The sequence below is a fragment of the Catharus ustulatus genome, chromosome 22 (assembly GCF_009819885.2).
Source record: "Catharus ustulatus isolate bCatUst1 chromosome 22, bCatUst1.pri.v2, whole genome shotgun sequence".
NCBI lineage: Eukaryota > Metazoa > Chordata > Aves > Passeriformes > Turdidae > Catharus > Catharus ustulatus.
This window is the reverse complement of record NC_046242.1, coordinates 9,658,821-9,671,751: the sequence shown is the minus strand read 5'-3', so window position 1 is coordinate 9,671,751 and position 12,931 is coordinate 9,658,821. Positions and strand designations below refer to the sequence as shown.

Here is a 12,931-nt window from a genome sequence, read left to right as displayed (position 1 = left end):
GACCAATAAAAAAAAGAAAAAAAAGAAGTTACATTTTGTAGCAATGATAGATTTCCGAAGGCACGGCGGTGTATTTATGCACAGGCAGAGGTGTGTATATTTTAGGGAAACAAATCAGGAGACAAAACCAGGGACGCTGGAAGCGGCGGCTCCGGAGGCCGTGTCCATGAGGTGGTGCTGTTTGGCTGTGCTTCACCGCCCTGCAGTGCAGATATTTCCTTGGAAAGATTCTATTTCATAAAGAAATGGGGTTTTGCTTCAACATTAGCTGCACAGACACTGTATCTTTGTACTGCCATTATCCAATACATTCCAACATTGATTTTGTGATGGAGAAGAGTCATGATTTCGAACCAGACAGCCCAGTTTCAGGAACTTCCACAACTGCAGATTTCTTAATTAATTTTTAAAGAATTTTTGGGATCCCTGCTGTGTGAACATTCGATTTTTACCACCTTCAAAGTAGCGTTGATAATTTAGGTTAGTAATTTCATAAACTGCTGTTGCAAACTCTTTGAAAAATAAAGAGCATGTCAGTATCTAGGATCGGTGTGTATTTCCACGTCAGCTTTGCCTTCCTCAGAATAACTGATTCTCGACACCTCGCTGTGTAAACTAATAAACCTTTTCTTTTTCATCAAGCCACCTTTATCCATGGAGGTTTTCCCCCTTAATATGGTGTTAGTAGCTTGTCTATTCCTGCTGTTTGTATGTCGGGTGCCAGCTCAGCCCTACATCCATATAAAAAGCGTTATTTCAGTTTTACACAAAACCACTGATCTCCCCCTTTCAGAAATTCCAACAAAAATTCACAGAAATTCACAAAACCAGGCAGGGAAGGAACACTGAAAATGTTCATTTTGCAAACGCCCCAAGCCCAAAAGCACCAAACCTTTAGTTTCTGCCAGCTGTGTGCTGCTGTGTTTGGGCACACACACACAAAACACACACAGGCAGCTACAGCTCAAACTTCTCCCACCTCTGCACCACAAAAAGCATAGAGATGTTCAATTCCAAAACCAGCCCCACTGAGAAACTCTTGAAAAATACAGAGAAAATGTGCTCAGGAACAGAACACTGCAAATAGGGTTAAAATGCAACACCTAAGAAAGATTTTTATTTTTCCCTAGAAACTGTTTTCTTGATGGATTCAGGAACAATAATTGAAAATGTTGTTTGGAAAGTGGGCTGTGGAGGTTTTATGTTAAAGGGGAGGAATTTCTCAATTCAAAAGCAGATAAAAATCACCAGACAATCAACATAATATGTTTGCTATCTCGACTGCACTAAAAACTTGGATGTGAAACTCTCGATAAATGAGCAGACACAGCTCAGACTGTGCATCACAGTGTAGCAATACAGTGAAAAAATCTGTTTGTCCTCAATCGCAGACAAGATTTCAATGATTAATTATTAAAATAGTTTTATTCTTTTTCAGACTTCTAGACAAAATTTACTAGATTATTGCTGGCTTATTTGAAAGCCGAGCTGGTGCATTTCGTCTCAATTAAATACCTTGTAAACACGGGATTTATTACCCAATGATGGATTTATTATTCAGTGATGACTTTCTCTAAATTAATGAAAATATGTGAATAATGCACAAATTGAAGAGATCAAGAAGGCCATGTGCTTTAAAGAGCAGCCCAGTATTAGTCCAACAAGAGGCTCAATGCTTTCCTACCCTTGCCAATCAGCCTGCTTTAAAATAATCTTTCCCAGTGAATTTCAGCTGTTGTCTTCTAAACTGGAGCTTTTCTCTGAAGTCAAAACTCTCTGAACCAGTCCTTCTTTTTAGAAAGAAAATCCAGTATTAAAAACCAAACAAACTTCTTACGGTCTCAGTTGTTACTTTCTTTTACTGTTTCGAAACAAAACAGCACAGGGAAACTCCATGTTTCCTATTCGCTTGATTTTTCCAAGCATTGCAAAGAGGAAAACATCTTTTTAAGAAGTTTGCTCTAATGCCAAGCATAAACCAAGAGATTGTTTTTTAAGCCATATTTTTTTCAGGTGCAATCTTTTACCGTGCTATCGCATACCCCAGTCACAAACAGTGCTGTGACACCTGGAAGTGGCACACCTCGAACAGAACATAACCTGCCCGAGGATTGCTCCGGAGCAACCTGGCAGACGATTATCCATGTCACACATATCTTAAAAATGTATTATTTTACAAAGACAAAGCTCGTCTGAGAGCAAAGCTCATCTTGCATTGCTGACCACACACAACCAAATAGAAGAGCAACTTGAAATAACCACACTGCCTGCTTTACCATGAAAATAACCCAAACCCTAACTGGAACGGTGAGATAAACTTGGCCTGACTGTTTCCTTACTCAAAAATTGGGTTTTAGATGCAGAATAGCAATTAGGGTTATGTACCGGTGATAGAGAGGCGAACACAATCTCTGCCACCAGACACAGTGTATCAATTTCCATGCAACTATTATTTTTCCACGGCTAGGCAGTCACATCACGCAACAACACTAAAGGAACAAAAAGCCCAACTGATTCAAACACCCGCACCAACTCAGCACTACCCCAGAAGGACGAAATTCAGTGGCTGTGCAGTGCTGACTTAAAGCTCGCTCCGCACTGACAGGAACCGGCGCAGACAACAAAGTGCCTTTATGTGCACTGATGTGGCCGAACCTGGATGTTCCAGCGGCGGAGAGGAGCTCGGCTCTCCCTTCCCTTCACCAGCCAAGTGCAACTCTCTCTTCGCTGCCCTTTATCCCGGTCTTCCCAGCTCTTACTCGAGCAGCTGATGGAGCACTGTGCTGGCACCGTGACATTTGGGGACAGCACCGGGTTATCCGGGGTGCTCTGCCCGAGGAGCCCCCTCGGTGTCTCCCGCACAGAGCCGGAGCTGGTGACACTCAGTTCCCTTCCTCGCACTTTGGCCGTTTTCCCTTACAAATCCCCTTGTTACGAAGCGCAGCTTAATCCTTTTCACCGCGAAATGAAACAAGTCAGCAACCCCCGGGCTTAAAGAAAAAAAAAACAAAAAAAACAAAAACCCATCAAACCACACAGAAAGAAATGACCCAAAGAGTATTTTTCCCTCACCAAGGAATGTGCTGCCGTTCGAGGGGACGTATGACTAAAATATTTCCTGTCCAGACAGCGCAGCCTGACTCACTGCTGGCACGGCCCGGCCCCGCCGCGGCACTTGCAGCGGCCCCGCACCTGCCCGCGGAGCCAGCGCGGCCCCGCCGCCCCCTCCGCCCCGGCCCGTCCCGGGCTGCCGGGCCCGGCGGCCGCTCGCTCCCGCCGCGGGGCCCGCAGGAGCCGTGCTGCCCCGCAGGAGCCCTGCTGTCCCCGCCCCGCTGATTACCTGCTGTCCGGGGGCTCCGCGGGGCGGCCGGCCCGCGGCTCATTGCGGTGCGGGAGGGACGGGCGTGTGCGGCAACTCCGATCCAGCGCGGCTCTCAGCGTCCCGCGGCCAAACCCCAACTAATCCTCCGCGGGGAACCGACTCCACGGGCCGGGCGCGCGGGCCGCCGGGCGGGCATCCTTCCCGGGCCGCCGACCCCTTCCCCGCTCCCGCAAGATGGTTCCCGGGAGGTGCGAGCGGAGCGCGGCGTGCGGGGAGCGCGGCGGGCGCGGAGCGGGCGCTACAGGAGCGGCAGCAGGACAAAGAAAACCATGTGCGGCAGCGGCGGCCGGGGGCAGCGGCGGCACCTCCGGGTGCGGGGCGGTGCGGGGCGGTGCGGCCGCGGCGCCTCCTCCCTCCCTCCGCGGCTCCAGCGCCGGCGGCTGCGCGTCCCTTCCTTCGGACGGCTTTTTGGGTTCTCTTCCGCTGTTTGCCGGGGCGTTTGGGGGGCTGATCGTTTTTGTTTTGGTTAAAAAGTCATGCCCGTCCTCTCCCGAGCCAAAGCGGGCTCCCGCCGGGCGCCGTCCCTCCCGTCGCGGCCGCGCTCAGGTGAATTCCATGGGGGAGAGGCAGCGGCCCGGCCCCGGCTCCTCCGGCCCCGCCGAAACAGCCTCGCAAACCTGTAATCCCCGAGGGGCGGCCGCCGCGCTCCGCTCCGCCCGGCCCGGCTGCAGGCGCCGGCCGGACCCCTCTCGCCGCCCGGCTCGCTCCGCACTGCGCGGCGCTCCCGGAGCCGCCGCCGCCGCCCGCCGGCTCCGCCCTCCGCCGGCCCCGCCCCGCGCTCCGCCGGGGTCCCCGCGGCGGGGGCGGCCCGGCCGGGGGTGCTCCGCGGGACCGCGCTCCCCTCCGCCAGCGGCCGGCCCGGAGCAGCCTGCGGGGCTGCGCGGAGCCTCCGGCAGCGGCTGCTCCGTGCGGTGCGAGGGACCCGCGGAGCCCGACAGTCCCCGCTGCCCCGGGATGGCGGCACACGCACACGAGCATCAGTCGCGAAAGCTCCAGGAACATCACTCTCTAGAGCTCCGCGGGAGGAAAACACGATCGAAAACATCGTATTGCATTTAGCAGTCTTTTGGTTTTAACGGAAATTTAATTTTCTTTTTCTTTTCTTATTATTTTTTTTTGTAAGTGGGATAAACCAACGTCCCCAGCTGCAGGCAGGGTGGCCTGCCAGGGACCCCGGCTGCTCGCTGAGCTGTGGTTTCTCTCGGAGCCCCTCGTGCAGAGATTTGCCTGACTACTTCCAACACTGAACATTATTGTCAACGGGCAGTGGATTTCCCACTCGCTGTAGGTTTTCCTTAAGCGCAGCACACCATTAGTAATGGCCACCGCAGAAAATAAATGCACAGATACGTGATGATATAAATGATTATTCACTGAAGCGCAGCACTCGGAGCCAAATGATGTTTCCTGGGAAGATGAGAGGCAGTTATGCACATTGGCACAGTAGCTCCAGACGGTGAGATGTTTCCTGGGAAAGGGATAGGTGCTAAGAGGGGATTTACAGGCTTGCAAGACCGTGCCCAGGGAGTATTTTCAAGATTTCAAACCTGGAAATGGGTTTCAAACCCATACTGGGCTAGGAGTGCTAATGGAATTAAACTCCCATGTGTTCCACTCGAATTTGAGCTAAATTCTCAGAAACAGGGCTGACAAGTCCTATTTACCCCAACTCCTGTGGTAGAGCTCAGCCTGGAGGAGGTGATCTTTCTAAGGAAAAGATGGGAACTGCCTGTGCCAGCCAGAAATCAAATGCAGAGCAAGAGCTGTGCACACCTGCTCGGCCTCACCTGAGCTGGGATTACAGTTATGTGCTCAAAATCCAACAGCAGCTCTGAAAGATGCATGTGTGTCCTGGCCCAGCCCCGGGACATGGGATGATGAGGGCCTGGCCCTTCTCCTGGCCCCAGGGCACTGAGGTGGCTCTGAGCTCTCCCCCAGCAGTGATGGGGTGCAGTGGCTCTGCCCAGAGCAAATTCCACAGTATGTGAGGGGAAGGGGGAATCATGATCTGACTGTCCACACAAGCACAAGTGCCATCATTATTAAAGAATGCCTACCAATTACCCATGTAGAACTACATGATTGTATGCAAGTATTTCTCCACCATTCCTCTTTCCATCACCATGTGATCCATTTAAGAATCCATTTATGTTTTCACCTTCAGTGGCTCCTCCAAGATTCTTATCTGAGGTGCAGTCCTGCTGACCGTGGGGGCTTCTGCTGGGACAGTGGGGTGGGAAGATGTACAAAGAACAATAATGCTACACAGGAGATGAACACACCAGCACAGCTCCAGTGTCAGACCATGGCTGCAGACACCACAGTGCCATCATGCCATGACCAATCCAGGGTGGGAATGCTTTGGTGAAACTGGGACAAGTGGTCTCCACTGGAAAATTAAACCTCGGATCCTGGTATGGCAATGGAAATGAATTCTCCAGGACTGCCCAGAGGAGTCAGTTATCCCCACATTTCCACACCATAACTGTGCATGGATTTTGGCTGCTAAACTTCCACAGGTTTTTATATCTATTATATATATATATATTTGCATCTAATAAATATATACTGCAAAGATAATCCTGTGCTAGCAGAGAGGTAGTTTTTATCTCCTCTTAGAAATCCAACAGAAATGGTTTTAGGTCTGGTCTCTGAAATCAAGAATGGGCAGTGGGCAAAATCCTTTGCAGCCCATTGGCCATGGATGTTGCTTGAGTGCAGATTCCAGTCCCCACCAAAACCAAACTGATAAAGGCATAAAGCTGGCAGAGTGTTCTCTGTACAATCATAGCACTTGGGGACTCCATGGACTGAAGGTGAGGCTGAACCTGGACGAGGAATTAAATGCACAGTACCAAGGTGTGGCAGCTCATGTATTCCATGAGCACCTTGGCCGAGACTTTCCACATCCTGACATGGTAAGAACAGATCTAATTAAAGCCTAGGTTCCTCACAAGACTTTAATTTGATACATTTAGTCTGGATTAAATGACAAGCTTGTCTGTACTGGATTTTTCCAATGTTAACCACATGCCACACCTGAAATCTCAGCACACACAGAATCAGAAATGCATTTACCTGCTCATCTCCCTGGGGCTGTGAGGTTTATTGGCAGGGCTCTGGGCCTCATTATGTTCATTATTCGTGCCTTAGAGATAAATCGAGGACCTCTGTTTTCCTGCTACAAAATTACCCGTGGACAAAATGCGTTGTGCAATTCTGAATGAGAATTTGGAGTTCAGAAATTCACTCAAAGCCAAATTAAATCAAAGGGACCGCTCCTCCCCGCACTGATTTGAATGCCTTTGGATCAAGCATCCCCCTCTCCTGACAGCAATACTGTCCTGTGCTTTAGGTTATGCCTGGATAGGTTTTTGAAACCTTCTGTCTCTTATCTATGTGGGACTTTGCCAGAATTTTTTTCATCTGTCTGTGGTCTCTGTCAGCATCGACATTTGTTTCTGCCACAACAACAGCCAAATGAAGTGCATTGAACTTGGATCAAAAGTAATTTCAAGATCTTTCACTCTCTGGAAGAGGTTTTCAGATCCAAGTATTTTATTAAAATGACCTAAAGCTGCCCAGACAGCAGGCAGGGAAGCAGATATTCGTTTCCAAGTCATAGAGTAATTCCAAAGAAGAATTATCCATCTCTGGCATAAGAAGCAAACGAATATTGAAATTACAGCAGATTATATTGGATTAAATTATTTATGGCAAACCTCACCTCACCTGGAAGGTTCTGCAGCTTTTTTCCTGGCAACATGAAAACTGGATATTCCAATGCTTTGGTATTCTGTCAAAGCCTGGAAACATTTATGTTTCCATTAAGTTGCTAACCTTCCCAGAAGACACCATGATATCTGACTTTGGAGCATGATTACGGTGCCTTATAAAGCTCTCCATAATGCTTTGAAAACATACAAGAAGATTTTGCCTATTACTGGATAAGAAATGCAGGATCCTTTCCCCAAGAAAAGAATTTATGGAGCTATCAGTGGACTTTTAAAGCTGTGAACAGCAAGCCACAACATAATGTCCCAAGCAGAATGTACTTAAACTCCAGCACTTTGAGAGGTGCAGGAAAAGGACCTGTTCTCCAGGGTGATCTTAACAACGTCAAAATCACTGCTTGTGTGGCTGTAAAAAGGTCATGAGGGATGCCAGGAAAAGGAACTGGTGGTGAGGGTGGCTTTTGCTGGATTTGGGGCATGTCTGGGAGCTCCTGGCAGTGCATGACAGCGATGCTCCCTCAGCCTCCCCTCCAGCAGGGACAGAGCTCTGGAGAAAGGGGTGCACCATCAGCAAATGCCCCTCTCCAAGGGGAACAGAGCTCTGGATGCAGAACATCCCTGGGTATATCTCTGTGTAAGTAACGCTTTTCATTTGACAAAGCAGAAAACTTCTGCAGGAACATATTAATGACAGTGCAACTTTTTTATTATTTTTATTTTTCTGCAGCATTTGCAAAACTAAACCCCTTTGTAATCCCTTCTTTTATGCAGAACAGATTGCAGTTTTAAGCAGAGGCCCATAAACTGCAGGTTCAAAGAAACCTGAAACTGAATTAGCATAAAAGCTGGAATTCTCATTTAGAGGAACAGCAAGGCAACCACTCTGCAGGCAGTTTTATGATTAGGGTTTCAAATGGAAACAAAGATAAAAACTGGGGCTCAGGGAACAATAGGGCTGCTCTCTCTTCCCTATCCTTACAGCTTGGCCCTATAAAATACTAAGTGGTCTCCACTGCTTCTGAGGACAAGATGTAGCCCAGATTTGCACACATGGGGAGGGTGGATAATTTTCTGGACCCAGTCACTGTACTGAAGACAAATCCTAACTGTCCTATGTATGTGAAGCCATTTCTCCCCCAGGCTTCTCCAATGTGAAATCCTTCAGCTGAACACCACAGCCATCTTCCCTTCGACCACCACGAAGAGTGAGAATCCTGGCTGTAACTTTTCCATCTGAAAATACCTGCATTTTATCTCTTCCCCTAAAACCCTTCCTGGGGTTTGAATTCTGAGTTACTAAAGACACCACAGAGCATGGGTTGGCTGGATGTAGCTCCTGGAGACCTCACTGGGCTCTGAGCTGCTATCCACCCTGCAGTCTAACCAGGAACATAAGATCCTATCACTGGGTAAGAGGATAAAATAGAAATTCTTCCCCATCCACCAGCACTTCTGCTGTGCACTTCATAAATGCACCACTTTCAAGCTGTGGCCATTATCCTCTCCTAATTTCTGCCTGCTAGCACGTTCTGCAACTGAAGAAGTATTTCAAATTAATTTGTCTGTCAATATCTGGGTACTGAATCACCTAATAAGAGAAATATTTTTCATTCTCTTCTACCCAGTCAGAAGAAAAGACTTTCTTATCACCAAATAAAGCATCCATTATTGCATGCTGTAATCCCATTCTGTCGTCCAGGTCATTTTTAGTCCAGAAAATGCTGAATCAGCACCATAAACCAATCAAGTAATTTCTTTCATTTTCTAACATTCAAGCAAAATAATGAAAATCACATCTCATTTGATGAGAAGAATATACGACAGAAATCTCCTCTTCCAAGGATAATTTTCAAAGAGGTATGCCAAGGCAAGAAATACTGTTGCAAAAACATAGCTAATGTAGGGGCTCTTCTGCTGAACAGATAAATTCCATTTTTGACTGTCAGCTCATATTTAGAAAGTAGATTATGAACAATAAATCTGTACCTTATCCAGCTTCTAAACCATGCAAAGACATTAACTTGGCAAAAGAATGACCATTACTTTGATGAATGAAACATTCACCTAAAATATTCATGTACAAGATGATAATATCCAATGGATAATCAAAAAACACCCACCCCACTGCAGATTTAAATAACTGAGATGCATATGAGAGAAACCGAATCACACACATAAGAGGAGTTATTATGGCACTGTTACAAGAACCAACAAATGAAAAAAAAAGGCTTGATAAATATTTTCCATAACAAAACACAATTGGTTTCAGTGGGATACAGCTCTGTTTCTCATTAGTTATCCTTCACTTGTCAGACAAGTTCCATATTTCACCGAAACCCGCTGAGTATTCTTTCTAGTTTGCTGGGGAAAGTGGCTATACATTTAGCACGTTCCCTTTATGCTGTGTGTTTTCACAGGTCTTTCTTTAAAACACACTGTACATGCTTTTGCTTCTTTCCCCCAGGATAGTGGGTTTCGACATCCAAGAGGAGTTTAAAAGCAGGTAACAAGTCATCACTTTTGAAGCTGCAGAGCAGCTGAAGAGGTGCAATAGCCCCAGCAGCCATTATCAGTGCCTGCCAGGGTGCCATGCTATCAAGTTATATGATAAAGCACTCAGCTGACACCAGAAAAATAATCATTCTCTCTCTCCTGCACCACCCCCTTTTTCACAAGGAGGCTTTTTACACTCATTAAATGCAACCTTATCTCTGAAAGACTGCAATCCTCAGCAAATGACAAGTGTGCCTAATCTCATTTTCTGACAAGCGATTCTGACAGCACCTTCCTTTTGATTTCTAAGACACGTAGCTAGACATATATTAATCTGTCAGTCATCGCCCCTAGGAAGGTTGGAAAAAAAAAGAGAGACAGAGATGAACATTTGTGAATGTGAAGGGAACAAGGCAAGAAAGGACTAAGGGTCCTTTTCTGGCTATTTTAAGCAACTCAGCTGTGTTTCTCCACTCCTCCCACCCCAATGTAGGACCCGAGTCACTCCTGTGCAGTAGAGCCCTCAACCTACCTGTCTGCAGAGGCTGCTAACAGGCATTTTATTTCAGGTACGAGTGTGGCCCAGCAGCTGTGGACTAGCAGCCAGCTGTGGGTGTATTTTCAGGTTTTCTCTGGTGCTGAAGGCAGTGGGGCTCTCATTTCATTTTTCTGCACCTCAACTTTCAGCACTGCATAAAACCCAAGTGTTATTGTCGCCATGGCACGTATTTTAGTTATAGATATGGGACTTCCCAGTGCTGGTACTATAAAATGTTAAGCCTTAATTTCAAATTTACAGTTTATGAAGCATTCTGCAGTAATGCTTTTTTTTTGCAGTAAGAAATGCTTTGTCATTTCAGGCAGTGAAGCCCCACTTGGCTTTGGTCGCTGGCCTGGCTGGCACATGTTGGCAGGTACAGGCAAAGACAGGTGGGATAAAAGCATCAAGATTGAAAACATCAAATTGGTGTCAGATCTTAACAACTTTGTATGAACACTCAAAGTGCTGTAAAATGAAAGCATTTAGTGCAACCTCACAGCCTGGCAAAGTGCAAACTGGAGAGGCTGAGCAACACCAACTCCAGGTGTACTTGGAGGCCAGGAAAACATGGGATTTCCAAGAACTTCTGGATAGAATATGAGAAGATGCATTTAAAACCTAAGGGCATTATAGGCCCTTGACAGTGAGTGTGAATATATATATTCAGCAAGTGTGCAAAATGCAGAGCCTTTGTGCAGGATGTATGGTGTGCTAGGGGGGATGGCTTTACTGGAATAGGGTAGATTTAGATAGGAAATTAGGAATGAAAGTGGTGAGAGGCTGAATGAATGGCCAGAGCAGCTGTGGCTGCCCTTGAATCCCTGGCAGTGCCCAAGGCCAGGTTGGACATTGGGACTTGGAGCAGCCTGGGATAGTGGAAGGTGTCCCTGCCCATGGCAGGAGTGGCAGTGGATGGGCTTTAAAGTCCGCTTCAACCCAAACCATTCTGGGATTCTCTGATATACATGGGTGAGCACAGGGCTGTGAGGTGGAAGGAGGTAGACCTACAGGTAGGTATAAAGATGCAAGTAAGTGAGATTCTACCAGTGGGACCCAAAGGGAGAAAGTGATTAAGTGAGGTGGGAGGCAGTGTTCTTTATCTCACATAGACCTATTAGTTCTGCTCCTCATAAACATGCCTTCTCCCTCTTAGCATGTGAGTCATGTTCATATTTCTACCCACCAAATGCTAAATTAGAGTAAATTATACACATTCAGCATTTAACATTTGCTCCCTGACCTGCCTGCACTTGCAGAGACCTCCCCAGCTGGCAGCACATCCTCCTGCCTGGGGACATCCCAATGCCACAGCTCCAGCCTGGCCCAGATGGGATCCCTCAACTGAGAGCTCCTCTCCGCCTCCCTTCCCTTCCTCTGTGTTATGTTAACAGGAGAGACTTTATTGTTCATAATGGGATAAGAAAAAAAAAAAAAAAAAGAAATTAAAGCAAAGTACAAAGGGGCTCCAATGCAATGCTTTAAAGCAATGCCATTTTCATAGTAATATAGTCATTAAGCACTTGTTTGATGGTGCAAAAAAGTAGGCCAAGATCTTTGCTAATACATTTAATTAATCAATACGTGCACTAGAATATGGGAACAATTAAAGTTTTCCTCCTCACTCAGACAAAGCAGCAGAAAGCTTGTGATCTGCTCAAGGAGCTCGTCACTCAATGGGAAGATGAAAAGACTTCTTTAGTTTTACTTAAGAGCTGAAATCATGTTAATACTCGAGTGTTTAGGATCTGGCTCTCAGAAAGGCAGTAAATGAGCAGTGGAAGGAAAGCTGCCTGCTGTCACCAAGTCCCTGGCCTCCTGTTTCCACCCTGATGTCATCATAACGGGGAAAATCACAAATATATGATGGAGTTCATTGAGCCTGAAAATAACACCAGGGATATTTCCTTGCAGAACACTTTGATAGCTGGGTCTGGCAGATACACCCATCTGCTGCTGATGGGCCTTAGAAGGGCAAATGTAAACCTGACCCTGCACAGTTTAGATCTCTGCCGGGTTTCTATCAAAAAAGGATTTTCTGGTTGCATCTCAGCTTCAGGATGCAGAAAAGAAGGTGTAGGAAGAAAAAGTCACCTCCTCTGGGGAAAAGTGGTGGGAGGAACCTGGGCAGTTCCTTGTGCAAACCTCTGGCTCGGGGAAGGAGAGATTCTCATTTCACAAGGGCATCAAGTAAGAGAAAATTGATTAAAATCAACCCAAAAAGCAGCTGTCCTCGGGGGACCCCAGCTCTACCCCTGCAGCAGGGGCCATTTTCACCTGAGGGATATTTCTATTCCACCTCTTGGAAATACACCTTGGCCCTCATCCTGGGGATCCGCAGGCTACCCGTATGTTGGCACATCTCCCCTGCACCGACTCACTGCACTGTGAAAAGCTTTTGACAGGGGTCTCATGGCACAAGAACAGCACAGGCAGAGGGAAGAAGAGCGTCCCTGCAGCCCAAGAGGCAGGGCAATCACCAGCACACAGACAATGTGGTTGCTTCCCACTCCCCAGAGGAGGAACATCAATCAATACCCGTGTAGGTAGCGACAAAAAAACTAAGGTTGCCCATTGCCTCCAGTGTTTGATCCTCTGGTGAGAGCAGAACCCCATCCAGGACCTCAGAGTTTCCTGCTGTGGAACCAACGGGTCCATCACACACAGGTGCTGGCCTTACTGCATGAGGGAATGCACAGGCACAGTGTTATGCTGAAAACAAATTATTTCTTCATATAATCGTTAGCAGGAATATAAATGCAAATGACCTTATAATTTGTATTG

The 12,931-nt window shown here is 47.0% G+C and overlaps 1 protein-coding gene across 3 annotated transcripts in view; it reads right to left on the bottom strand.

Annotated features, from left to right (window-relative positions):
* AUTS2 (activator of transcription and developmental regulator AUTS2) overlaps positions 1–12,931 on the bottom strand; it is a 757,798-nt gene that overhangs the window by 68,832 nt on the left and 676,035 nt on the right. The window lies entirely within an intron of this gene.